Raw genomic sequence first — 27,783 nt, 5'->3', positions numbered from 1 at the left:
TAAGGCAACTGAAACGAACATGATAATACCTAAATCGACATGTCTTATTGTATATGATTTATGAGTCCAAATATAATTAACTCATATTTAAATTGCTGGATTAAATTAACACAGCCAATTACCATATAATTTACTTTACACCGTATTTTTGTTTTATTCGGATGGTTGTGAAGCCATTCATTCTTTGACCAATTCCTCGGTTCTCTCACTCCATATGATTCCTACATAATGAAATGAACTCATTTGGAAGAGCAATAAACAAGGGCATATCCAATGGTGTCCTAAGGGATTGATTTTTCGGTGGACACTATTTTTAGTAAAATATGAGGTGCAGATGAATCAACCAAATGAAAGCTTTTCATTTTCTCTAAAATAGTTTTTAAAGGTATATTTTATTATGTGAATCCCACAGGAAACTAATCTTACAAAATTCTCTGACATAAGAATGTTTTACTTGGAGATGGATATTAGTACATTTTTCCTTATAAGAAAAGAAGAGTATTGTCCACTGCCTATTTAGGTAAGTAAATTTGTTATCAAATTTTACTGTTATGAACATAATAATCAACTCTGCTACAGAAGAAACTAAACATAGTGACAGACTACAATGGACCAGATTATTAATGCTTTATGCAGTACAAAAAGCAATCGATGCTGCTTCCCAGTCTCACATATTACATTTAAAAGACAGATATTTAAATCTCTTCATATCGGAACTGAACTAATCTGAAAACTAATTTGTACTGACATCTTTCAGCAAAGACACCTTGGTAAGGGGAAGTATTTAAGTGTAGTCAGATGCACTTATACACGTTCCTTCAGTTTTTGCTGTAAAAAAAAAAACACCCCAGCTTTAATGGCTTAAAATAATAATTGATATTTATCTCACGAGTCAATATTTCAGTAACTTAGTCTAAATCATGCATTTGCAGCCTATAGCTCAACTAGATGGATCTGTACCACAAGGTTGACGAGTTGTTTGGCTGGTATGAAACAATGGTGAGTAATCCAGCTGCCAGGCTGTCCTCCTTTACACAGACTCCGAGCCCAGATGTGTGGTAAGTATCTTCCCTCTCTTCTTTGAACTAGATTCTTTTCTCATATTCTATACAGTAAAACAATCCAAAGGCTGCCTCTGAGTCAGGAAACAGGCAAATTGGTTCTACCGCTGTGAGAGATACTAAAAGTCACATCGCAGCTTGCATGCATACAAGGTCATGAAAGGAACTGAGACCATTTTGAACCAATATAATCCTTACCCAGCATGTTGCTGCCATCTTTACTGAGATTAGGATTCCCCAGAGTAACTAACCAGAAAGATGCTTTAAAATGCAAGAACATTAATACCCAAAACACCTAACATGGGCCAGTGAGAATCAAAAAGGGAAAAGGGTTGCAGAAAAATTATTTTATCTTCTCCCCTTCCCAAAAAACCTTATCAACCCAAGTAATATGCAGAGAAACACTCTCAAGATTTATTAAGGAAACACACTGCAATGGGCATATTCTTGCTGTGGCACACTCAACATATTCAAGAACATTGAAGCAAGGGGAAATTTAAAGACAAAATGTAGAGACTTAGATAAATATTTTGAGAAAATACCCTGACTACAAATATCAATGGCACCATTTCAAGGGTAGCAGCCAGCTGCCAGGCAGATGTTCTAGTGGAAGTATGTCTGGTTTGCAAGGTTGCAGTGTCCTTTATAAATCTTTTGAGATAATTGTTTCTGCCAGGAATATGTTCATAGAATCATTCATGTCCTTCTGGTTTTGTTGACTAGCCATTTGGTTAGTTTGTTAGTGAGAACTTGATGTTTTCATTCTAAAGACTTTCAGAATGTTCTCTCTCTGTGTCTCTGTCTCTGTCTCTGTCTCTGTCTCTGTCTCTGTCTCTCTGTCTCTGTCTGTCTGTCTGTCTGTCTGTCTGTCTGTCTCTCTCTCTCTCTCTCTCTCTCTCTCTCTCTCTCTCTCTCTCTCTCTTTCCCTCTCTCTCTCCCTCTCTAAGGTTTCTCCAACAAATACCTGCTATCACATTTTAGTCTAATAATAATATTGTTTAGGTCTGAAATCTACCTCCCTATATTTCCTTTCTCATTTCCTGACCTCTCTTATTTAATTCTTCATTTTCATTGCATTTGCACTCCCCTGTAAAAAAATGGAAAGATTAACCTTTGTTACATATCAAAGTGTCTTAAAACATAGTGTCTTATAAAAATATTTTTAGTTAGTCCACAGTGCTATAGTTTGGCTGCTTAGATTGGCTAAGACTGGGCAACATTTCTTTCTGATCTTACCTAGGCTCACAGATATTCATCTGTTTTTCAGGTTGGTAGGCTAGTGTAGCTCACCCACTGGTAGGCTAAATCAGGCATGTTCTCAGGGCAACTGGACATCTGTCCAACAGCTGCCTGTTAATCTTAGAACCACACAATGGAATAAATACTGTTGGGATAACATTGATATCTTTTGAAAAATAAAACTTCATGTTTATATTATTTACATATATTATAAAAAATAAAATCTGGTTAAAATTAATTTCTAGATACAAAGGCATAGGAGTACAGCACTTTACGCAGAATTTACTAAGGATGAAAAATTTCTCCTCCTGAAGGATTCAAGATTCAAAATTTATAACGGGAAAGATAACCAGATTTGACCTCCTAATGTTTCCAATGTTCTTTAAAGTAGATATATGAAATGAATAACAAACCAGGGGACAATACAGATAATACTGAACAATTAAAATATGCATTATTTATGTAACTTTCAAGTTTCTGTTTCAGACAACCAAATCCATACAAAGAACTTAAACAATAAAGCAGTACGGAAACAATGAAAGAACCAAAAGAAATAATTCTGGCCTCAGAGAAAGCTCTTTCCTGTAACTATTTTTGCAGGAGTGTATGTGTGCAATGTGAAAGCTGCACTTCTCTGTGGGTACAAGGATACGTATTTAGAATGAGATTTAGAAACGATGCCGTTTTAGAAAATGCCAGTAGCAGAGTCTCTTGTAGGATCTATGACCTCTTCAGCTCTTTATAGTATTAGACGAGAATCCTCACCTGTTTAGCAGGCCTTAAGTCCAACCAGCTGTTTGTTACCCCCCAAAATAAAGTGCTGCTATTACACTATTGTGCATAGTTTGATGGGACAATCATTGCTGTGGGTCCTAGGCTTTGTAATAGATAGAACTATTGATCACATTTCTCTCTTGGCAGCTTGCATGCCATCTTCAGATACTGCGAAAGCCAGTCCTCAGGAAGGAGGGTTGCAAGGCATTCCTTCAAGATCTTTCTGTGACGTCTTCAGCAATAGGGTCTTACCTTCAAGTTCTGTGAGGCAATAAAGGGCAACAGTAATAGCCCATATTGCTTGGAAAGTCTCTTGTATCTCCCTGACCAAAAACTGAAAGGGACGTTCCTCATACCTGGTACCGGGTTACTTGTCAGATAGTTTATGAATCTTGGAGGATGACTGTCACTCCATATACTGTAACCCCATTTAAGAGAGAGAGAGAGAGAGAGAGAGAGAGAGAGAGAGAGAGAGAGAGATTAAAGTAAACATATAAATTAATATGCTTTCTTATGGCTTTTCCAAATGTCTTTCCTGTTACTTATCTCCTTCCTCCGTTTTCATTATCTTTCCTCCTTCCTCAAAAGAAAATTAATTTTACTAATTTCTTAAAATTATACTGTTGACAGAATAGAGGAATTCTCACTAAACTATGAGCTGATGAAGAGATTCTAAATTAACTCAGATTTTTTGTGTGAGTAGTAAGTGGAGAAAGCAGAAAATTCTTAGACTCAATGGTTCTTTTTGAAATGATTAATTTCAACAAAAAAGGTAACTGTGCAAAATGTATTCTATGTTATGAAGCCTTATGCAAATATTTAACAGATATATTTAAAAAAATAAACATGGGGAGAACCCATGAAAGTTAGTAAATATAAAAGTAAGTTTCAGTGCTAGAAACATCACATTTCATAAAAAATACATTTAAATATATGGACATATATATAAAACATCCATTTTCATTGTTGGTACAAAATCTTAGTAAGATAAATGGGGTGTGTGTGTGTGTGTGTGTGTGTGTGTGTGTGTGAGAGAGAGAGAGAGAGAGAGAGAGAGAGAGAGAGAGAGAGAGAGAGAGAATGTGTGTATGTGTGTGTGTGTGAATGTGTGCATGTGTGTATGCATATGTGTGTGTGTGTGTGTGTGTGTGTGTGTGTGTGTGTGTGGTATAGATATTGTGGAAGAGCACCCATCTCACTGTACAACTTTGGAATAATAGGATCTGGAGGAAAAGGCATTGCTTTCCACTTTCCATCTTCATTGTGTTTGGGCATTTTACAATAAGATACAGCATTCTTATAACTTTAAAATATCTGATGCACCACGAAAATTGCTGTCAACAGCTATTCAACTCTCACATCTTCCCTTAAAACTGTCTTTCCCAAGCATGTCCATAGTAATTTCCAGGTTTATCATCATAGATTATCTTTGAGGTCTGAAAACTTGCCTGGGAAATCTTCTGAGACTGTGTCTATCTAATAACCATCAAAACTTCAAGTGAAATTAATTAATCTTGATATTATTCCTAAGGCATCCTTGCCCCTTACACAATCCTTGTCCATCTTAACACTCTCCTTCCAGTTTTTGATAGATGTTACATGCTAATGAGTGTTACTGCTAAGTTCTACTTGAATAAAACTTTGCTAGGGACTGTACCCAATATAGCTAAAAGCACAAGTCCCCAATGAAATTATCTTGGCCATTCTTTGACCTAAGAAAATAAACATGGGAAAAAAAAGAAAATAAACATGAACCAAAATTTTGCTTACTATTTATAATTTGTAACAACAGCTTATGTATCTGTCCTTAGTTCTGCTTTTTTAATAGATTCTTTATTAATCTGCATTTCTACCTGGTTTCTTTCTGGCTCCAGGTATTTAACAGGAGTAAATACACATAAAACAACTTGGGGACGTTTGTAATTTTAGGTTACCAAGATAAGACACTAATGAAAATAGGAATATGGAGATGTTTGCTTGCATCAAAGCCATGGGGATTGAACAAATACAGAATATGTCCCAGTTTTGTTTTGCACAAACCTTATTTACTCTGAAGCTAATTAGAAGAGATGTCCAAACCATTTAGCATATAAGATAAACCAGGATAATTGCATGTCCACATGTCTATGCCTAGAGCGAAAAATCCCTCTTAATTAGTTTCTGAACTAGGCGGGAAAACAAACTATACCACTTAGAAACAGATAATGATCATAAGAAATGGGAGACTCAAATTTAAAGCACCCAAATAGAAATTAATTCTATTCTTGAGAATTCTTCACTTTAATCAAAGACATTCATGTAGAGCTCAGTGAATAATATGTATGTCTTGCAGAATGAGGACTTGACCCAATGTAAAAGCCAGGGATGACAGCACAAACATGTATAATGCCAGCACCGGGGAGACTGGAGCAGGCATATTATTGGGCTCCATGGCCACCAAGTTTGGCCTATAGGTGACTTCAAGGCAAGTTAAAAAACCTTTCTACACATACATATATACATACATACATACATACTTACTTACCTACTTATATAGAACAATACTTGAGGCTGATCTCTGACCCTCACACACTTGCATATGCAATCCTATCATGCACACATCTATACCTAACATGCACGAACATGAACACACATGCACACACACACACAAATAGGAACAAATGTTCATCAAAGTTTTCATTTTATATATTAAATAAAAGTCAGGGGCTGGAGAGACGGTTCAGATGTTAAGAACACTGATTACTCCTCCAGAGGTTCTGAGTTCAATTCCCAGCAACCACATAATTAGCTCACAACCATCTATAATGTGATCTGATGCCCTCTTCTGGCCTGCAGGTCAACGTGCAGGCAGAGCACTGTATACATAATAAAATTTAAATAAACCTTTTTTTTTTTAAGTCAGATGGAGTTGGATTGATACTCATTTGCTGACTTTGCTTTTCTTAACCTTCCTTCCCACTTCATTTTTATTTTTCTGGTGTCTTAAGGGAAGTTGAACATACAAATAAGTGGCAAGTCTTTGATTTTGTCTCCTCCAATACTGACTCTGGGAGGAAAAAAAAAAGGTTTTCTCATAGTCATGCTAGTTAATATGTGTAAGCAAACATGATATTGACACTAAAAATGAGTCCCTTGCAGTGTGAACATCAGTGGCACTGCTGAGCTGACAGGAGTGGAAACAACCTACATTGAGCTCTCCTCAACTCTCCATCTGAAAACCCAGACTTTGCTGGAGAGACAATTCTTCCCTGGGGCTCCCAAGCCGCATTGATTGTGCTGCCAAGGATGAGGCAGCCCCTCATTCAGTTATACAAGACAATCTTACAGTTGACTTGGCAGGAAGCTGAATTGAAACTCAGGTCTCAACTCACTGCTCTCAGACCCTGCTCCCCCACAATGGCTACTGGTTGTCCTCTCTAATCGCACTTAATCTAATCTAGAAAGAAACGAGTTGGCAATAAAGGGGAGAGGCCACAGAACTCATGAGGGGATTAGCAGTTAATGACTGCACATTAAGACTTTCTCCTCCTAGCCCTCGATAGACCTACACTTTGTGGGATGTGTCACTCTATAGGCGACATACCTGTAGAAGTATAAACACTTGAGAGGGAGAGACAGGCAGATACAAACAGAAAATGTGCACAGAGGCAAGACTCCTCCTAGGAGTCATCATCTTTGCCAGGCTAATTTTTCTTAGTGAGACTTTGTTCACCAATTAATTCTTTGACACTGTTTATAAAATCATACACGTGGTTTACACGGTTTCTTTTCTTCTGAAATTTACAATAAAATAAGCACCCAGATGTTTGCTCCCACAGAGCACCCAGATTCTCTTGTCCTCCTGCCTGATCTGGGTCACTGACTCAGAGAGAGGGGAGAGAGAGACGGGGGGGGGGGGGGGGGAAGCGAGGAGCAAGGAAGAGAGAACAGGCTAGAGACCCCGATTCATGTCATCATCCTCGCTTCTCATTGCTATATATAAATCTCATCATCTACCCACATTTAACTTTGTGATGACCAAGTAATTAGTCTAAAGTCATCATTTACTTTCTAAATAAAAACCACATTATATGATCTTAGAATAACAGGAAACTCCTCAGTGTTGCTTACTTACAAATTGTCTATTGCAGGTTTCCATTCAATTATAATACCATGTCACCTGTCCTAAATCAACAGTCCGGTAAGATGATAAAAGCCAAATGGTTCAGTGGGAGCCATCATATGGGAAGACTACCCACAAAGACTTGGGTAGGATTGAGGGAAGCAGTTAATGGATTAGTTAGAATGAAACAGAAGATGGGCAGTGGAACCCTGCCATCATCTCCTGACCTGGACTGCTTGGGGGCAGTGATGATGTCACCACAGCCACCTGACTGCTTAGATGGATGGGATGAGGAGTGGTCCACTTTGAGAACTGGAAATTCAAGTTTGGCAGTGTGGTGAGGAATTGCTCTGAGCCCTTCCCGTCCCATGTGACCTCCAGCAAAGCTTCTCATTGGTCTAACCCGAAAGAGTTGAAGAAGAAGGCAAAGAGATAATGCAATTAATTCAGAGGCATTAGCCCCACAGAATATTGAACAGAACAGAGAAGGCTGAGAATGAACAGGAACCAAAGAGGTACACACTCACCCACCTTCTTTAGCCCTTAGATTCTTGTCATGAACAATGACTCTACTCTTGCAAGATCCAACCTCAAAAAATATTATCTGGTTCATTCATACAGTAGATTCATGGCTACTGTGTTATGAAGAAATCTAAATATAAGGGCAAACTTCAGCCATGTTAGACAAATGATTTGAAAATGTATGTCTGTTAAATATGCCATGGGACCATATCTCTGCTATTCTTGTATGCTATGGTGAGGCTCTCTCCTAGTGACTCATATTTGGACCTTACTGTGGTGCATGCTTCAGTCAATCAAGAAAATTTACATCACTGGTATGTTGGAGAAGTCAGTATTGAACCTATTGGTTTTGAATGCCTTATTATCAAGTAAGGCTATATATTCTGTACTTCCCCAGAAACTTTAAATTCCTTGTTAGTCCATATTCTTGGAGCCATATCATTATGCTAAATTGGAATATCAGAAGCGAAACCTCTTGGACTACATTAGCTCATCTTTCTACAGGGCAGCCTTCATTAAACTACAGTTTAATACTCTGGGTTTACTCTGGGTTGGATGAAAGATGGCCATGTGAAGCATGCTTTTGCTTACTCTACAAAGGCTTTTATGAATGGTGTCTATTATTTTGTGATATTCCTTCTATAAGCAGCCATATAAAGCTCCACTTACAAGAGTTTCATTGAAAATGAGATTTCCAGCTTTGCTTCCCTGCTTGTTGTAATTGCTGAAGTAAACAGATTCAGTTCTATTTATTGGACACTGCTGCCATTGAATGGATTCTCTATTCATTTTAATGTTTATTCATAATGACTTGTTTTGTGTCTTTGAAAAAATCATGTCACCTTGAAATCTTTTAAAAAGATGAATATATATTCAGTATTAGAAATGTAAAAAATTATTCATTATGAGAAATGTAATTAAATCAAAATGCAACAATTATATAAAATGCATATATATGTATATATGTGTGTGTTTTCACGTGTACAATCATTATATATGCATCTATATATACGTGTGTGTGTGTTTACTTGTTGCATAGTATGTCACAAACATATAAGGATTAAATGACTGAGTAAATCATTCACAAAGTGACTTCAGAAAACCATGTGGTATCAAAAAGAACAACTAGACTTCGGTCATTACATTATTAATTTCACAAAATTTCATAGAAGTAATTGTATGAGTTAGTGAACTCAAAATCTATCAGGTGATACTGTTGTTCTCAAGGTGATTTTAAATCATGGAAGACGACAAGATGGATGAACAACAACAAAAAATCCTCTAGTTGCTAAGCAACTGTAGGTATAACAGATAGGAAATGCAAATAGAATAAAAGGGGCAGAAGTTAATTTATCCATTTCCCTCCCAAATAACCAATATCAGAAAACTGAAAAAAAAAAAAAAACCATTTACAAAGTGCCGAGAAAACAAATTGGCTCAATAATTTTATGACAGTAAGTTCTCTCTCAAATATAAACACAAAGTCATTGTACTGAGTTTTGTATCACTGTGACAAAATGCCTAAGACAAATGTTTTTTAAAAGAAAGGTTAATTTTCAGAGGTTTCAGTCTGTGGTCACATGAGCTCACTGTAAAAAAATTAAGCAACAATAATAAAACAAAAAAAAAAACTTAGAAGATTTAAATATAATAGAATGTAGTGAATCTTAAAGGCATTTTAACTGAGATTAGTGGCTAACATTACTATTAAAAAGAATATTATAAATATGAAATTAATAAATATAATTTCCTTTATCCTTTCTTACATTGAGGGACACCTAGGTTGTTTCCAGATTCCGGCTATTAAAAATAAAGCTACTATGAACATAGTTGAGCAAATGTCCTTGTTGTGTGGTGGAGCATCTTTCAGGTGTATGTTCAGGAGTGATACAGCTGGGTCTTGAGGTAACACTGTTCCCAACTTTCTGAGAAAGTACCAGATTGACTTCCAAAGTGGTTGTATAAATTTTCACTCCCACCAGCAATGGAGGAGTGTTCCTCTTTCTCCACATACTCACCAACATGTTCTGTCACTTGAGTTTTTAATCTTAGCCATTATGATAGGTGTAAGATGGAATCTCAGTGTCATTTTTATTTACATTTCCCTGATAACCAAGGATGTTGAACATTTCTTTAGGTGTTTCTCAGCCATTCAATAGTCCTCTGTCGAGAATTCTCTGTTTATCTCTTACCCCATTTTTCAATTGGATAATTTGGTTTTATGGTGCTTAATTTCTTGAGTTCTTTATATATTTTGGATATTAGCCCTTCGTTGGATGAAGGGTTGGTGAAGATCTTTTCCTAGTCTGTAGGCTGTCATTTTGTTCTCTTGAAAGTATCCATTGCCTTACAGAAACTTTTCAGTTTCATGAGGTTCCTTTTATTAATTGTTGATCTAGGAGCCTGAGCTATTGGTGATCTGTTCAGGAAGCTGTCTCCTGTGCTAATGAGTTCAAGGCTCTTCCCTATTTTTTCTTCTAACAGATGTATGTTGAGGCCTTCAATCCACTTGGATTTTAGTTTTGTTCAGGGTGATAATTTTGGATTTATTTGCATTTTTCTACATGTAGACACCTGTTAGACCAGCACCACTTGTTGACGATGGTATCTTTTATCCGTTGTATGGTTTTGGCTTCTTTGTCAAAAATCAAGTGTCCATAGGTGTGTGGGTTCATTTCTGGGTCTTCAATTCTATTCCATTGATCAATTAGCCTATATCTATGCCAGTACCATGCCATTTTTGTTACTGTTGCTCTATAGTACAGCTTGAGATCAGGGATGTAGATTCCTCTAGAAGATCTATTATTATGCAAGATTGTTTTAGCTATCCTGGGTTTTCTTTGTTTTGTTTTTCCATATGAAGTTGAAAATTCATCTTTCAAGGTCTGTAAAGAATTGTGTAGGTATTTTGATACGGATTGCATTGAATCTGTAGATTGCTTTTGGTAAGATTACCATTTTTACTATGTTGATTCTCATAATCCAGGAGCATGGGAGATCTTCCCATCTTCTGGTGTCTTCTTCAATTTCTTTCTTCAGAGACTTGAGTTTTTGTTTTTGTTTTCATACAAAGCTTTTACGTGCTTGGTTAGAGTTACACCAAGATACCGTATATTGCTTGTGGCTATTGTGAAGAGTGTAATTCCTTAATTTCTTTCTCAGCCCACTAGGTACTTGTATACAAGAGAGATACTGATTTTTTTTAAATTAATCTTGTATCTGGCCACATTGATGAAGGTTTTTTATCAGCTATAGGAGTTCTCTAGTAGAATTTGTTTTGATATTCCATTTGGTTTGTGTTGGAATACTGATTAATGCATTTGTCTTATATTTTACCCCTTACGTCCATTTTTTTTTTAACAGACTAATAGCCTTGGTGATGCCAGGCCTACAGGCCATACTGCCTTGGTTAATGGCCAACTCATAAAAGAGGATGTGTGCTGTACTTGTTTTCTATCCTTTGGTAGAAAAGAAGCTAATCACAGCGTTTGTCATCTACGCTGGATAAGTTAGAAACAAGCTCTTAATAGATTAAATAATTAACCTCAAAAACCATTTTTTAAAATCAAATTGCTCATCTACTAAATTGTTGCTAGATGTAGAACTAGACAGTAAGTAAAGGAGCAGAATAGAAGGGAGGACTCGAAACTGAAGGCAGACTTCAGCCAGGCTGCCGCAGACAGAGGCTGCTGTACGTGTGCTTTAAAAGGTAGAGTAGCATGGAAGAATGGGGAAATAGAAGGATCCACAGGGTCCTGGAAACCTACAAGAAGAACTTTATGACAGGCTGATCTGGGTCCTGGGGTCCTCCTCAAACTAAGGCACCAGCCAAGGAGAATATAGGCAGTAAACTTTGAACCCCTACCCAGACCTAGCCGATGAACAGGATATTCTCCACCATTGAGTGGAGAGTGAGATCTGACTCTCACATGAACTCTGGTTCCCCTTTTCTGACCACATCCCCTGGATGGGGAGGCCTGGCGGCACTCAGAGGAAGGATAGCAAGTTACCAAGAAGAGACTCAATACTCTAAGAGTATATATAAGGGGAGGAGGTCTCCCTCAATCACAGACATAGGGGAGGGGAGAAGGGGGGAAGTGGGAGGGAGGGAGGAATAAGAGGATACAAGGAAAGGGCTAACAATTGAGATGTAATATGAATAAATTAGTTTAAAAATGGAAAAAAATGTACCACATGCAAAGAAGTCAGGAGAAGCCCGAGAGAGACAAGTATTGGATGAAGGCAGAAAGGGATGAGGAGCATTGGTCCAAAAGTGTGCTACTCAACTTCTACAAGGACCTGCAGTCTACAGGGCAGAAGATTCCCATTTGTGGGCACACTGTCGAAACATGGCAGAGCTCCGCTCAGATGCCCTTCAGTAAGCCTGGATGCCATCCTCCAGTTAGTGTAATTATTAATTACCAATTGCTTCCAGTTGCTTCCCTGCGCAGTTAATGGCTGGCAAAAGGGAGACACCTTATGCTCCAGTGCTCCCATTCAGGATTGGCTGAGGTTTACCCAAGACCACACCTTTGTCACCGTGCTTCAGTCCCTTTCTTGGTCCCTTCTTCTTGTGTCACACATGGACCATGTCTCTAGCCCTGTGTTAAGCCAAAACTTTTACATGATACAGTTTGATGGTCCATATCCCTAGCCTTCTTTTCTTCCCTTGTCTTTCAAATATTTATCAATCTCTAATTATGTGTCATTCGTTGATTTTAAATAGTCAAACATTAGGAGGCCATGAGGGAGGCTGTCCAACATTGTGTTCAGACTCACAGTTCAGCAAAAAACACGAATAGAGCAGAATGCATACATTTTTCTCCCAGTGGAATATGTAAGTGAATAATATGTTCATAAAGTTCTTCTAATACCCCATTGTTGTAAACATGTGCTAAATAATCCTCTAATTTGTTTTCTGAAATAATATATAACTCTAAAGGCAATCTGCATATACATAATATGCATATTATATATGTGCATATATATGTATATTAGAGTTTGGTTTATTTACATTAACTATAACAGAAAAAGTGATGAGATTGCTATTTATCCAAATTAGGTTTAAAAAGAGGTTGTGTAGGAACTAAGAATTTATTTATTTAGAAATAAACAAATTTTTAATAATGGAGAGCTATTAAGTTAACTACAAAACAGCTTTACCATAAAGGTTCTCAGGAGAACAAGAGCAAGGTCATGAGAGGGGAATAGCGTGAGTCCTCCACACGAGCCGTAAAACCAGGACAGAAAAATCAGCAATAGAATTGGCCAATAGGTGGTGCTGTTGCTGTGTGTAATGCATAGGATTAAAAAAAAAAAAAAAAAAGGCAAGGTCCTCTGGGGGAAAAAAAAGTGATCACCAGAAGAAAACAGCCCCAACTTCGACAATCTTCAAAGCTTACAGAGTCGTTCTTTCTCCTGTCCGAGTTCCATCATATTGCATGGGCTCACCGGATTACAGCCTTTGTGTTTTAACACAACGCTACGGCCAATGGGCTGTTTTCACATGTAGGCTACACTTTTGAGTGGAGCTTTGGCGTCTCTCATCTAATACGAATAGACACCTTACACCTTATTCGCAAGTCAAAAGGTCTTTGAAAGTGGCAGATGGCATAAAGCTCCTCAGACTGCATCTAAGGTCTGCAGCTTGGGGAGAAATTGTTATCCGAAATTATATATTCCTTGGTCAGAAAAAAAAACTAGGTTGAAATAGTTATTTTGTTTGTAAAGTAATATGGTGTTTATACAGTTCAAATTGGCTCTCAGAAGCCATATCAGCTATGTGAAGGAAAGAGGCTCAATAGAGGCATCTCACTGTAGCAGCCTTCTTACACGCACGGAGGATGGGATTTGTTCATCTCTGTGTGATCGGATTTATTGTCCAGTATCTGTTATGTAAAATCAGTTTTCACGGTTCAGAAAGAAGTCCTGGTGTAGAAAACAAGTAGTTACTTTGAGATCAAAACTTCAAGATGATATTCATTGTGCAACCAATTTGTGACTACAAATTGTTCTGGACTCCAGGGTTTCACAAGAAGGTATCGACCTGACGATAAAGCTAATCCATGAAACAGCTTCAGTTACTGCTCCCTTCAGAGAATCACAGTCAAAGAAAAATAAGTTGTGTAACAAACTGAGGAGCAGAAGAAATAAATGACGCCTGGTAACTGCCATGATAAGCCTGCATTATTTAAGCACGCGAGGCTCTTTTTTTTTTTTTTACCAGACTTCCTATCCATTAACTCATTTTCTCTCTGCAATGACCACACAAGGCAGATGCTATCAGTGCCCATTTATTCAAACAGAAGACATTGACATTGAGAAATGATAAACAGCTTCCCAAGGACGAACAACTAATAAGCTACGCCGAATTTAAATGCAGAGAGGCTGAAAGATACATGTGCTCATCACATCATTTTCAGAGATGAAAGCGAACATCAAAATGCAGACTTCAAGTCATGAGCGGTGCAACTGAATTCAAAACCAACATCTTGATGATTTGAGGTCTGAAGATCTCTCTTGCACTACTCAGGTTTGTTTTAGGTAATCCTGACTTGCCAAAAACTGTATTTCCATTTACAATAAGCTCTTTCTGAACTGTGCCAGAGTAGATAGCTCGCAGTAATTATTTCTCTGCACTTGGCCAAAATCCTGTTTGTAATTTCATGCCCAAACATTGCTGTGAGCTTCACTTTAAATTCAGAGCATCTAGCCTTCCAATACTCTTCCAACAATATGAACCTACCAGAGAAGTTTATAGTGCTAGCCTAATGGTGGGCTGTAAGGGGAAACAGCAGACCTATTCATCCTGGCAAGAAGAATTACCAGGTGCCTCCAAGCATAGGCAGCCAGCATTACTAATAGCAGTTTGCCTGATATCCAGTATCTTACCAAGGACTTACAAAGATGATAAACTGAGAATCTCAATGCTTGCAACATTTCATTCTTGACGACTAAAGCTCTTCTGACTTTCCCTTTATTCTTACTAAAAACAGTTCTTCCACTTCTTAGAAGGACAATGACTATACTGTTCAGTTTAGGATGAATTATAGTGTATGAAAAAAGAGTTCTCAAATCCCAAATCTTAAAAGCTTGTAGCGTTCCATTCTTGTTCATTTTCACAGATGAGCTGTGCCTCTTCCATCTGGAACCTACCCAGTTCAAGGATCAGTCCATCTGGGGCAATGGTCAGGAGCTATGGAAAAGCTTGGTAGTAAAACCACAAAGTACAAAACACATCTTATACTCAAGACTGCTTGCTGATATTTCTAACATGTTTTAGTGCGTGTGTGTGTGTGTGTGTGTGTGTGTGTGTGTGTGTGTGTGTGTGTGTAGCTGATCTATCTAAGCCTTGTGTCATTGGAGAAGGAAAACTTGATTCTTTTCATAAGCCTGGAGATTCACCTAATTAATATTAAGAAACTATTATAGTCATCATATTTAATTGTATTATATAAAGCTAGAAGGCTTTCACCTCAATAAATTAATAGTGGAAAACTACAAGCAAAATTTAGAACATCGCCTAACAGTGGTGTCAAAGCAGTGAAGTGCATCTCGACTTTCCCCCATAGTAGTATACACGAGAAAAGTCTTTTCAGGTACGTTGCTGATTTGAAAAAGAGAAAAGCAGAACTCATGGGGCTGCCAAATCCAAGGTGGAATCACCTCACCACAGAATCCCAGCTTATGTCAGGTCATGCAGCCTACTCCATAACACTGAGGAAAGTTCAAGCCTCAGTCTAACATGCTGCTTTGCAGTTCTTTCCAAGTATGTCCCCCTGACTTTAAAGAGTGCTGGAGGGCACAAAGCCTCTGAACGTCCAGATACTTACAAAGCAAGGCACAATATCATTTGATTCTGAAAAGTTGTGCACGATTCATTTGGGTGGAAGCACAGAGATTTATAGTGGGCCTTATGAAATTTGATCTGGAAATTGAGGGATATTAAATGTATGATTTGGCTGCAATAACCAACTGCAGCCATTTTAAATGGCCTAAAACCTTGATTGCTACTGGTTTAAACTGCATCTAAATAAGGGGATCTGTATCCTGAGGGGATGATTCGAATGGAGGTTTAAATGTAATTTTTTGAAACTCAAAATGAGTTCTAATTTACATACAGGAAAAAAAAGAGCTCATCCATCTGTAAAATCATAGGCACCAAACCTCTCTTCATTCATTAAGGTTGTGTGGTCTAGCATATCTAGTCCTAAATCCAAAGCTGTCATAGAAATGTATGTTAGGGTATGATCATGATCGTGGGTTCTTCTTCAGCTACAAATCAATCTGTGATTGAAATCATCCTAATTATCACAAAGAGAAGTTTAAAAAAAAGCAGAAGTTCCAATGTATACCTTGCTTTCCAGGTTAGCTAGGCACAGACTTTTAAATCTCATCTCCAACACAGCTAAGATTTGCCATATTTTTTTTTTTCTGAGCCTGTCTCTCTCTCTGTTTTTCTCCCACCTTTGTTTGACCTTAGCATTTCCTAATGTTACAAGAAATCTTTTTTCCTTCCTTGTTTTCTACACAAATCTATTCTTTTGTGTGTTTATGTGTCAGGGCACACATATGGCTCTGACATTATCACATGGCCTCTTTGATAGCTTTCCATTTTTATTTACTGAGGCAGAGTCTCTCAGTGAAACCAAACCTCATGAACTAGGCTAGCCTAGATAGCCAGATTGCCCTGGGTTCTGAGCTAATATTATAAGTAGTCACCAAGCTTGCCTAGGTTTTATGTGAGTCTGGGATCCCAACTTTGCCCCTCTACTTGCATGGCAAGCACTGCATCCATTTCTTCAGCCTGCAAAGTCTATTCTTCTTATTTGTTTGTTTTCGAGACAGGTTTCTCTGCATCACCCTGGCTGTCCTGGACTCACTTTGTAGACCAGGCTGGCCTTGAATGTTTTTCTATGTATGTACTTACGTATGTATGTATGTATGTATGTATGTATGTATGTATGTATGTATTTGGCCTTGAATGTCTTTAATTAAAACTTTTCAGCAGGTACTTTAATGTAATGTACGTTTCCAGATTAATGTAATGTAACCGAGAAATGTAGCCTAGTAGTGTAGACCATTATACACCTCTCAAAAGAAAGCTATGCCCAAGGCATGATGAGCTAATGAGAAATTAAAGGCAGCTCTCTGTGGGAATGTGATGTATCCTCTTTGTAAAATCACACAGCAGAAAAAACTTTTAAATGGTGATCCAAAGGAATACATGATTCATATTGAAGTTACATCTCTGCTCTGAAAAAATGCATAGGGTTTTTATTAAATGAAAATATTTTATACAATATATTCTGATCACAGTTTTCCCTTACCACTTAAAAGATTCTTTCTTCTTTTACTTTTTGCAGAGAAGATTCATTTTACTTGTGTGAATGTGAGTGTGTCCACATGTGTGTCTGCCTGTATGTTTACTCATGTGCATTCAGGTGCCTATGGATGTCAAAAGATGGGGCCAGATCCCCTGGTGCTGGAGTTACAGGTGGTTATGATTTGCTCAGTGTCAGTGCTGGGAACCACAGTTCTTAAGAGAGCCAAAGAAAACTTCTTCTCAACCTGTCCTCTAAAATGTACTTGTCCATTATGAAAGACACACTGAACTAAGTATTTTCACAGTTAATGAAATAAGAAGTTAATTTTCCCATAATTAACGTGCTTAAAGCATGCTAAGGATGTCTTCGACTTTCTTAAATGCTCTGTTAGGGTTTAGTTTCTTTAATTGCAATGAGAAAATATGAATTCTTTGACTGTCTTTACTTCTCCAGTGGCTTTCCAAAACCAGGAAGTTGAGTTTATAAGAAAACCACACTTCCGGGCATTCAACTCTGATGTATGCGTGACTTCCTTGGTCCCTTTTCTTTCACTTCTGGGGGTGTTGAACCAAGGTCTTCACACATTTTATACAAGCACCCTTTCACTGAGACTTACTCTCTACCCTCAGCTCTCAAGTTCTTTGTTTTGTTTTTTATTTGAGGATGAGCTTCTTTGCTAAAATAAGCAATCATAGCATAAGTATCCTACTCAAGCAGAAGGCCACCTCACCTGTGTTAATTACTACAACGCCACCTCTTACCAGATCATTTTCAGCTTTTACTTAGTCTAGTATACAAAAGCTACCAAATGATTCTGAAACTTGTTTGAAGCTTAGAAATGCATTATCGATGCATTTATAATTCACAATCTTAATTTCTCATCAATAATATAGTTTTTAAATTACTATTCCTTTTCATTCTTCATATGTTGTGTCTATTTACATTTTATCTAAATTATCTTTGTTTTGCTCTTTTTGAATTTTGTCCCCTGTATGCCCACATAATGTGCTCTTTAAGACAATATAGAATCTTTATTTGTGCATAACACATTTTATTTATATTTCACTAAACTATATAGGAGCAGTAAAAAGAGAAGGTAAAATTTGTATTGTAAAAAAATTACAATTAAAACATTTTCAGCTTTGATTCTTCTACCAATTATCTAGAAAATTCTAAATCTAGTAGAAGTACAATGTAGATTATGTTGATTTTTCTAGAAGCAATGTCTTTAAAAGGAAGTGAAAGTTGATTTTAAGTACATATTTAAAATCATATATCTAACATTATCATTTATAATGTCACCAAACACATTATAGATATTTTCATAGTATTTTTGTCTAAACTACATTTTATATTTAGATCACATATCAATCAATCAAGACTACCTAAATTCCAAGCATTCAGTAGGTGCAGAGACTAGGGACACATACCTGAGCATCTGATCTAGATGAAAGGCTTGCCAATTGAACTTGATATCTGGCCATTGAAAACAGACTGCTGGTTTCCTGCCATGAAAGTGAAAATTGCAGCGCTTTCTATCACCCATTCTGTCTTATAAAAATTATAATTATGTGCTTCTATTTCTGTTACTAACCATCTTTATTACTTTAAATCTATACCTAGTGTTTATTTCTTAACTGAGGGTATCCTTGGAATTGAATTAAAACTATGTAAAATATAGAAATTAATATTATTTAACCCTCTCAATTGCTCGGCCTATGCTTCCAAGGTTGGCTGTGTCACTACATTTGTTTAGTTTACTGCCTAAACATTCTCCTCTATCAGTATTATAGATTAAGATGCCTTGTGATGTTTTTAAGTCTATATATTTATAAGCCAGTAAAAGATGTAACAGATAAAATTGCTCAGAGTGTAAAGGTGTTTTCTATCAAACTGATGGCCTTATTTCCATCCTGGGGACCACATGACAGAGGGAGAAGACCAACTCCCACAGGTTGTTCTCTGACCTCTATAAGTGCATCATGGTGTCCAGACATGCCCCTGTACCCTTCACACATCAGTAAATGAGTAGATAAATAAATCTAGACCATCATTTCACATAATCAAAGACTGGTGACATTTCCTGGGAAACCAGGCAGTGTAATTGAAGCTTTTGACAGCAGGAGCACATGCTCTTGGTCTCTGATACTTGAAGATTCTCCGTATTAATGACAAGTGAATTCTTCTTTCCTGTATTCCATCATTTTCTCTGAATTATACTTCAGTTCAGCTTGTTTCATTTGAGAGCCACGCTTGTTAGGCAACTTTATGCTTTCCTCAGTGTTTCATTTACCTTATTAAGAAGATGTCCAGCCATTGTGTTTTCATGTTATCATGCTTTTAAATCATACAACTAAGTACAGGAAAATGAGCTCCTTCCTCCTTCCTGTCTGGAGTAGCACTCTAACCTGCTTTCTAATTTGAATTTATTGCCTTTTTTATGTGTATTGAGCTGTGACTCTAAAATTTAATTTCATGGATCTATTGGTAAAGGTCAACTTTTTATATTCCAAGGAAGTGAAGATATTTTATTAGATTTTATTCTTAAGTAATTTGAAGAAAGATAGGATATGCCCAAAGAAGTAAAACCTTCTGAAACTTTGCATGTATAAAAATGGGTTTATTTTCCCTTCCCACTGGCTCAGTACATGTTCTAAGAAATACAGAACTGTACATAAAATTCTTGCAAGTATATGTTGGCATAGTTTCATTTCTCAGAAGTCTAGCCATCCAAGTGGATCACACAGGAACAAGATAAACCCTTGTGTTTCTCCCACTGTAGGATTGGCAATGAAGCAATAGTCCGGACATGACTTTTAGTCACTATTTTGTACTGGTTGGGAAATCCAGTTTCATCATTTAAGTTTCCCTTGGTAGATGCTTAAGAAATCACAACTTATATAAGGATATTCTGAAATGTCATTTTCCTCATCATGTTTTTCAAAGACTTAGTTGCCTAGTGAGTGTTCTGGGAATTTTAAAACACACCCTGTGGAGAAGAGGAAATGCAGATATGTTAGTCAAGTTGATCATTTTCTTTGTGGATCTCATGCTTGCTTCAGCCATTGCCGGTACCTTATACACTGTCTACTTGATAGTAGCCACTGGTACTTTTATCTTAGCTATTTTTTACATTTTCAAAGGAGAAATGGGAAAAAACTATGACCTCAACAAGGACAGAGGCTGGGTGCTGGAGTCTAGCAAAGCTGCAGGGAAGCCACTGGCTGACAACACAGAGAGAGACAGTTCCCAGACACTTGCTGGATGCTTCTCAGCATTCCAGCCCATGGAGAAGGAGTCAGAGCACAGTGGAAGAGCCACATGGGAGGACTTCCAGAATGACGTCAACAACTAAAAAAATTTTTGAAGGTGAGGTTGTCAGATGTTCCACTAATACCTTGCATGCTTGGGGTGAGAGGAAAAGAAAACACTTCCCTGTTTTTAAAATTCTGCCTTCAATTTTTCAGAAATAGAGCAGCAATGGTCTCTGTATGTCTCGTAGTAACAGATTTCAACTATAAGCTTCATGTGCCAAGGAAAACTAGTGTTGCATTCTATATCGAGTATTGACCAAACAAAGAGAAAAAAGAGAGGAACACTTGTATTTCCATCTTCTTTAGCAGTTTGGGTAAAAGGTTTGACAGAGGGGAAAGTTTAAGGAAACTGTTGCTTTGATCAGATGTGGGATTTTCCCCTTGATTCCAAGTGGTAAAGATAATCACTACCCTCAAGCGGATGGTATTTTTTTTTCAGATCAGCTTTTATAGAATGTAAGCATGAAGGGGGTCCTGTCTTCTAGCTTTGATGACTGGAAATAGTAGACATTGTAAAGAAAAACACGTCAGTGTGGTAGAATGACACTTGAAATGCTGAAATGATACTAACTTAGAATTCTATTTTCTTTGCTGTTTCACAGGTTTGGTTCAATGAAAGCTAACAAGTTGGTTTTTGTCTTGCTTTCTGCCTGATAAATGTCTACTCTGGGTACCTTAGGTTTGAGTTCTTGTGTCTAAGATTATGCATTTTATGTACATGCATATAATCTTGGTTGCAAAAGATTCTGTTTATTTGAGATCATTGTGAGTCAAATTATAACTTCATAAAGCCTGTCTTTGGTTCTCAAATCTCAACCTATTCATATCTTTTGGACTTTCTGATATCCTAACTTTTTCAGACATTTCTTCCCAACAAACGGAAAAATAATTTTCAACTCTATATAACACTCAGTGAACACTTTATATAAAAAATAGTAAAATCATAGTCTATAAGAAAAGTTAACCATTTCATTCTACAGTCAGTAAATGTCTCAACTCACAGAAAGCAATAAATTCTATCTAGTGTGATGGCATCCACTCTCCAGTCTAGTCCAATATTGTCTCCACAGAATAAAGCTGGTAAAATCTGGTTGAATGAATGAGTACAGATTCTGGTGATGCATTTTAAAATTCTCCCCATCTCACACTTATACATAGATATAGAAAGGGCTGATCTAAAGGGTAGGAAATGGTACAATGCTAAACTATGCCTTAAATCAGTAGCCCTGAGTGCTGACCTCTTATATGCACTTTACTATTCTAGAAATGGTTTTTCTACTCTAAGAAAACTTGACTGTCATGCAAATATCATTGAAGAAGGCTAGTCATTTCTTCTCATTGTCATGCCACTAATTTCTGCCGTGTCCTATCTAACGGGACCAGGGAGGCGAAGACAGTTGATTCTGAGAGTGAAGAAGAGGAAATCCCAAATGTGAGGGCTTATTTGATGTCAGGACTCTAGGAAAGAAAGGAGGGGCACAGGTAGGCAGATGACCGTGGAAAGGGTGAGCACAGGAGGCCACATGTGAGCTCTGGACGTGGTAAAACTGAACGGAGCCAAGGAAAGCGTTCAAATTGGACTGAAGGGATTTCTGGACACCCAGAAAGAGTCAGCTGTCACTTTAGTAACATTTAGGGTTAATGGCTATGGCTTCAAACCAATAAAGGCTCCTTGCATGATCTTTGCCATTTATTCTTGATATGAAGGATAAAATTGGTGGAAACAATGTAATAAGAAGTGGCACCAAAATTCTTCTTCACTTTGACTCTTTTGATGCTGGCTCTCCAACCTCTCTGCATCCCTGTTTTACATGCCTCTTCAGGATTCCTGTTGGCATGTCTGTTTATGCCAACAACCATCTGTGAGTTTATTTCACTCCAGATCCCTCTGCAGCCAGGGAAGTAACTGCTCTTTGGCTTCTATATGGGTTCCAGAAGCACTAAATTCTACATCCAGTTAGGTGAGATTCATTCCTAAGACTTATGTATCAGTGGCTCACCCAGGGGATCTTGAGGCTCTGTCTAACACCCTGTTGACTGAAAGGGACTCCAACAGCTGTGGGGTACGCTTATCATCCATCTAAGAAATACCTTATGCAAGAGTCCGAAGAAAGAACTGGCCAGTTTCTCCAGGGACATTTGCATGACAATCTGCTTCCCACAAGGCAGCCCGCTCTCCAGAAGTTCTTTGTAATATCCACTGCTAATATGAGTCCTGACACCCTTGTGTCTTTGCCTCGCCTCTGTTCTGATAAGCAATCCAAAAAATTACTACACCAGAATCCCAGATTCTGAGAGGAATAAGATTTCTTTTTATGGATTTTCTGCTTAGTGCTTAAAGCAGGGAACAAGCTGCCTTTACATATATGATAGTAACAGCTAAGATTATAATGGCCAGGTGGCAGGGTATTTCATTCATTTTTAGTGTATAATTTAACAGAGGCTCTTGATATGTCTTTACTGACTTCTAGTACATAGCTCTTAACAAAAAATTTTGAAAGTCCTTCTCCCAAAGCTTCTCCAAGACCAGTTTGCCCTGAAGAATGCCATTTTATTAGCACATCTGACACTGTCAAAAAGCAATTCTAATGCATTGACCCATTTTCACTGCACACGAAAAATCTCATTTAACCCGAATGCATCCCACAGATGTCCAATAATTTTTCAGTGAATGTTGTAATTTGGAAGTGCTGGTGGATCTGCCCAATTTGGACAATTGCCGGTCTTACCAATACCAATGTTTTGTAAAAACAGTAGCAACAATATAGCAGTGAGCTGTGCTCTGTAGAACAGAGAATGAAGGCTCTTTTGTCAAAGAGAGATGTAAAAGAAGAGAACCGAGTGCTGCCCCGCACAGGTAAGAGCAGCTAAAGGGGAGCTGTGGTAGGAACGAATCGCTCAGATTGGGCAGAATCTGTGTGACTTCTTCATTACTTTGGAAGAATTCAGTACAGAAACCTAAAGGTTCACTGATTGGTTAAGAGTAAGACACTCTCAGAGGACAAAAAGGAAGTGTCAAGGTTTGAAGTCCATACCTACACATCTCTCTTTTTGATGCTGCCTCTCCTGACTTTTCTGAATATATATATATATATATATATATATATATATATATATATATATATATATCTTTTGATTTAGTAATCTCATTAAGATTTTGACAACATTACTTGCTGGCAGCTTTGGGGCCTCCCTGGGCCTTCATTGCCCTGTCTGCCAAGGAATGCATCTGAAGCCAGTTCCTTACATTGCTCTTTGAGGTCTAAATGCTGCACATTTCAACAAGTAAAATAGGTTGTAACATATGGAGCCTGGTCATCCCACTGGAAATTCACACAGAATCTCTCTTAGCATCTTGACATATGCTTTGCTAAAACCTCTGGGGTGTATGAGATATGGGAGCCCCCGGAAACATGGTGACTGTTTCTAGGAGCATTTATAGAATTCACGAAGAGATTCTTCAGACATTTTGGGAGTAACTTAGTTTGCATTCTCCTAGTTTCTTAGCATTTACATGCTCAGTTTAAATGTGACATAGCACTACAGGTATTCATTGCCTTGTTTGTTCAGAAAAGTTTAGTCTAAACTAAAGCCATAAGCTTCTATTCTGCACAGAAACACGGCATTGTATGCACTCACTGCTGGTCACTGGAGTTGTTTTTCTCAAGGATTCCAATCTGTTTTCCCATAATGTCAAGCAAAGGACATAAAACTGAACTGCCAACTATGTGGGAGGCTGAAGTAGGAAGATATGCAACTTCAAGACCTGTCTGAGAGGCGGGTGTTCAAGGCTGGAATGGGAACCGCAGTGAGACTCTGCCCTAAATGAGGAGAGGGAAGGCTGGGAATATAGGTCAGAGGGAGGGAGAGTGCCTGGTAAGATCTAAAGCGCTGTACACTGGAGTGCGGCAGTCTCGTTAGCACTTTCCGGCCTAACATCTGCTTGCTTTGGGTGAATATTGAGAAGATCTTTGAGAATCACCAAATAAAGCAGTGTAGGCAAAACAAAGACCTCGTGTTCTTTGAATTCAAAACACACCTACTATGTTTCTGTATGAAAGGATCCACCACCACACCTGGATGATATACTTACAGGAAGCAAATCAGCTACATAAGCAAATAAAATGCACTCCCCAAAAAATTATATGGTGAGTTCCAATAAAAGTCTACTTTGTCAGTTTTACTTTTATCTGTTTTTAATATCTTGTGTTCTGAGTGACAAAATTAATCTAGACTGTCCAATCGATTTACATTGCAAATCATATTTTTTGTCTTAGAAGACAGATTTTGTTAAAAGCAAATGAATGGCTTTGGCAATGATTTTTTTGGATAGGATACCAAAAGCATAGGCTACAAATGTAAAAATAGATAAATTAGGCTACCTTAAATTAAAAACGTCTGTGCATCAAAGTCATAATTAAGAGTGAGAAGGCAACCCATATAATGAGGAAAAGTATCTTCCAATTGTTTGTCTGACAACAGTTGGTCTCCAAAGTGCATAAAAATCTCTTAATCTAATAACAACAACCCAACTTAATAATGGGGCAAAGGTTTGAATAGATATTTCCCCAAAAGGATGCACAGATGGCCAATGTCTACATGAAAAGATGCTTGTGAATCATTATGAAAACACAACTCCAAACCACAATGAGACACTGTCCCATAACAATTAGAAAGACCACAATTTGAGATAATAAAAATAAGAGATGTTAACACATATGTGTCAAAATAAGAAGAAATGGAACACATGTACTGTTGGTGGGAATGTAGAATGGTGTACCCTCTGTGGTTCCCAAAACTCACAGGAATGGAGTTATCATGTGATCCACCAGTCCCAATTCTGATTCCACACTAAACATAATTTAAGGCTGGGTTTGAAAGAAGAAATTTCTCACCCATATTCATAGCTGTATACTCACAATAGCCAATGAGTAACTAGTTCAAGTGTGTATAGACAGTTGAATGTACAGATAAAACATAGTGTATACATTAAATAAAATAGCATTCAACCTTAAAAAGGAACCTGATGCATACTAAAGTATGCATCAACTTTGAGGATATTAAAGAAATCTCATTAAAGAAAATAAACCCTAATGAGAAGACAGCAAATTATTTCATGTGACTGCAGCTATATGTGGTCTCTAGAGTAGATTGCCCATGGCTTAGTAAAGGTACAGGGCCTTAGTTTACATGACACACAGAATTCTGGAGAGGGATGGTAGTAATTGTAGCATGGTAATGCCACTATGCTTATGGTCGCTGCATGGTAATCTTAAGCATGGAACTTAATGTCCTGTTTTTAAAATTCATAATACAAAGGCAGTAGGTGAATTACAATCCTGTCACAATTTAATTTTGTTTCTGAAATGACATATAGGATAATATATGTCAAGATACTTTTAATTTGTGTATGACTGTAAAAACTAGTCTATATGGGAAAATGCTCATCATGGAGAGAAATTTCTCTTTTAAATCCCAACTATTTAGTCTTTCAGTTTTGCATATAGCACTTTGTTTAATCATACCACAGTCCATGTCAATAACTTTTAAGAGACAATTACTCTGTTTGGGATAAAAGCCTGTTATGTCAGATTTAGAAAACATCCCCAAGTGGTTGTAATGTGTAGGCAGGTTTGTCACACTGTGGTAATTTGCCTTATTTTTGGCACTAGTGACAGTAAGGTATCTTCATCAACTGTTGGCTTCTCATGATAAAGAATTCATTATCAGTACATCCCATGGCGAAAACTCCTATAAATATATACTAAAGTGTCGTCAGTGGGTTGAAAACAATCATAAAACAATTCAATGCATAGTGGCTTGATTTGCTTTTAGCAATCCATGCCAGCACCACTTCCCTTGCTATTTCAATGCAATTACTTCTTAAGGAAGCACTCAAGTACTTTTAAAAGAATGTAACTATGACATGAGGATTTAATCTAAAGACACCCATTAAAAGGCTCTAGAATGAAAACTTCTACAGCAAAAATTCCCACAGAATATTTCCTACCATATGGACATTATTCTCAGAGACTGTCCAAATGGGTGATAACTTGTATTATCTTACATATACCTAATAAATTACATCTTATATGTAGCTTATAGCTTGTATTGTTAATACTAATTGTCAGCTTGGTTGGAGCAGGAATTACCTGAGATTAGGCAGACACATGTTTGAATGTGTGTGTGTGATGGCCTTTTCAGGGATGGTCACATAATAAAGGCTCTGCTTTTATATGTGGTTTAATCCATTGGTGTATTCAAATTTCAAATACCTGATCAGAGTGAAGAGGTGTCCTTGGATGTTTTAGCTTGTCTTTGCCCTTCCTGTTCCACTATGTCGTGCACCATGATGTAAGTTCGTCTGCCAGGCCTCACCAGCATACTGAACCCTCTGAAACAGTGAACAAGAGAGAGCTTCCCTTCTTTAAGATGTTTTTGTTGGTGATTTGTTCCAGTAATGATAAAACTAAAATGTAACCATAGTCTCTAAGATTCGGCTTTATCCTTTTCTTTTATCACAAATCAATTGAGGCCTAAATTTCCAACTCCGACATATAGCCACATTAAATTCTCTATATCACCATATGTGTGCTCATAGCCTTGTCTCCAAACTAAAGCCAAGGCTTCTCCTTTCTGTGAGAGCTATAGAAGGAGATTTTAGAACAATCTTTCTCCTCTGTTGTGTGCATTGCTTCCAGCACAGTCTTGGAAAATATAATATAGACATTTGTCTGCATGCTCAGAGAGCAGCATTCTACATTCTCCTTAAGTACTAGTATCTTGGCTGTCCCCACACTATCGTGCCTACTTTCTCACCAGGATTCCACCAAGGGTTACTACAATTCAGCTGATGTAAACTCTAAAGTTTAAGTTGGGTCCGTGAACAGAGCACTGGTGTCTTATCCTCCTTGGACTAGAAGCTAGTTTGGCCATGGACTTACCGTATCTTAATGTGGCTACAGAATAAGAACAGAAGACTGTGTGTAGACTTAAAGTACAGAGATATTTCACATGCCATAACATTCCCCTGGGCAAAGTAACTCTTAACACAGTGAAAGATCTGCTGAGTCAAGGACTACACCCTATCTATAAGAGTCAAATGGAATATGATATTTGCTGAGAAATAATTTCATATAACTATAATTACTAATAAGAGAATCAAACTTTACAATGAGTAGACTATATCTAAAAATCTACTCAGCATTAGTAACTTGCCTTCACTCATAGGCAATAAACATAACACAATTGCACTTAACCCTGCTAGTTTAAATTTTAGCACAGGATTTGAAATCTACATAATTTAGTCTTTAAGATTTTTCTTGATTCCAATTAAAGAAATCAGATCTCGTTGCTAGGGGGAAAATTAAAACAATAACAACAAAAATGCTTTAAGGCTGGATCTTCCTTTTTGTGGCATTTTTTTTTCAAGGATCAAGATTGTT

Source organism: Acomys minous (genome assembly GCF_964271855.1).
Source record: "Acomys minous genome assembly, chromosome: 3".
In the NCBI taxonomy this organism is placed as follows: domain Eukaryota; kingdom Metazoa; phylum Chordata; class Mammalia; order Rodentia; family Muridae; genus Acomys; species Acomys minous.
Note: the sequence above shows the minus strand (reverse complement) of the source record.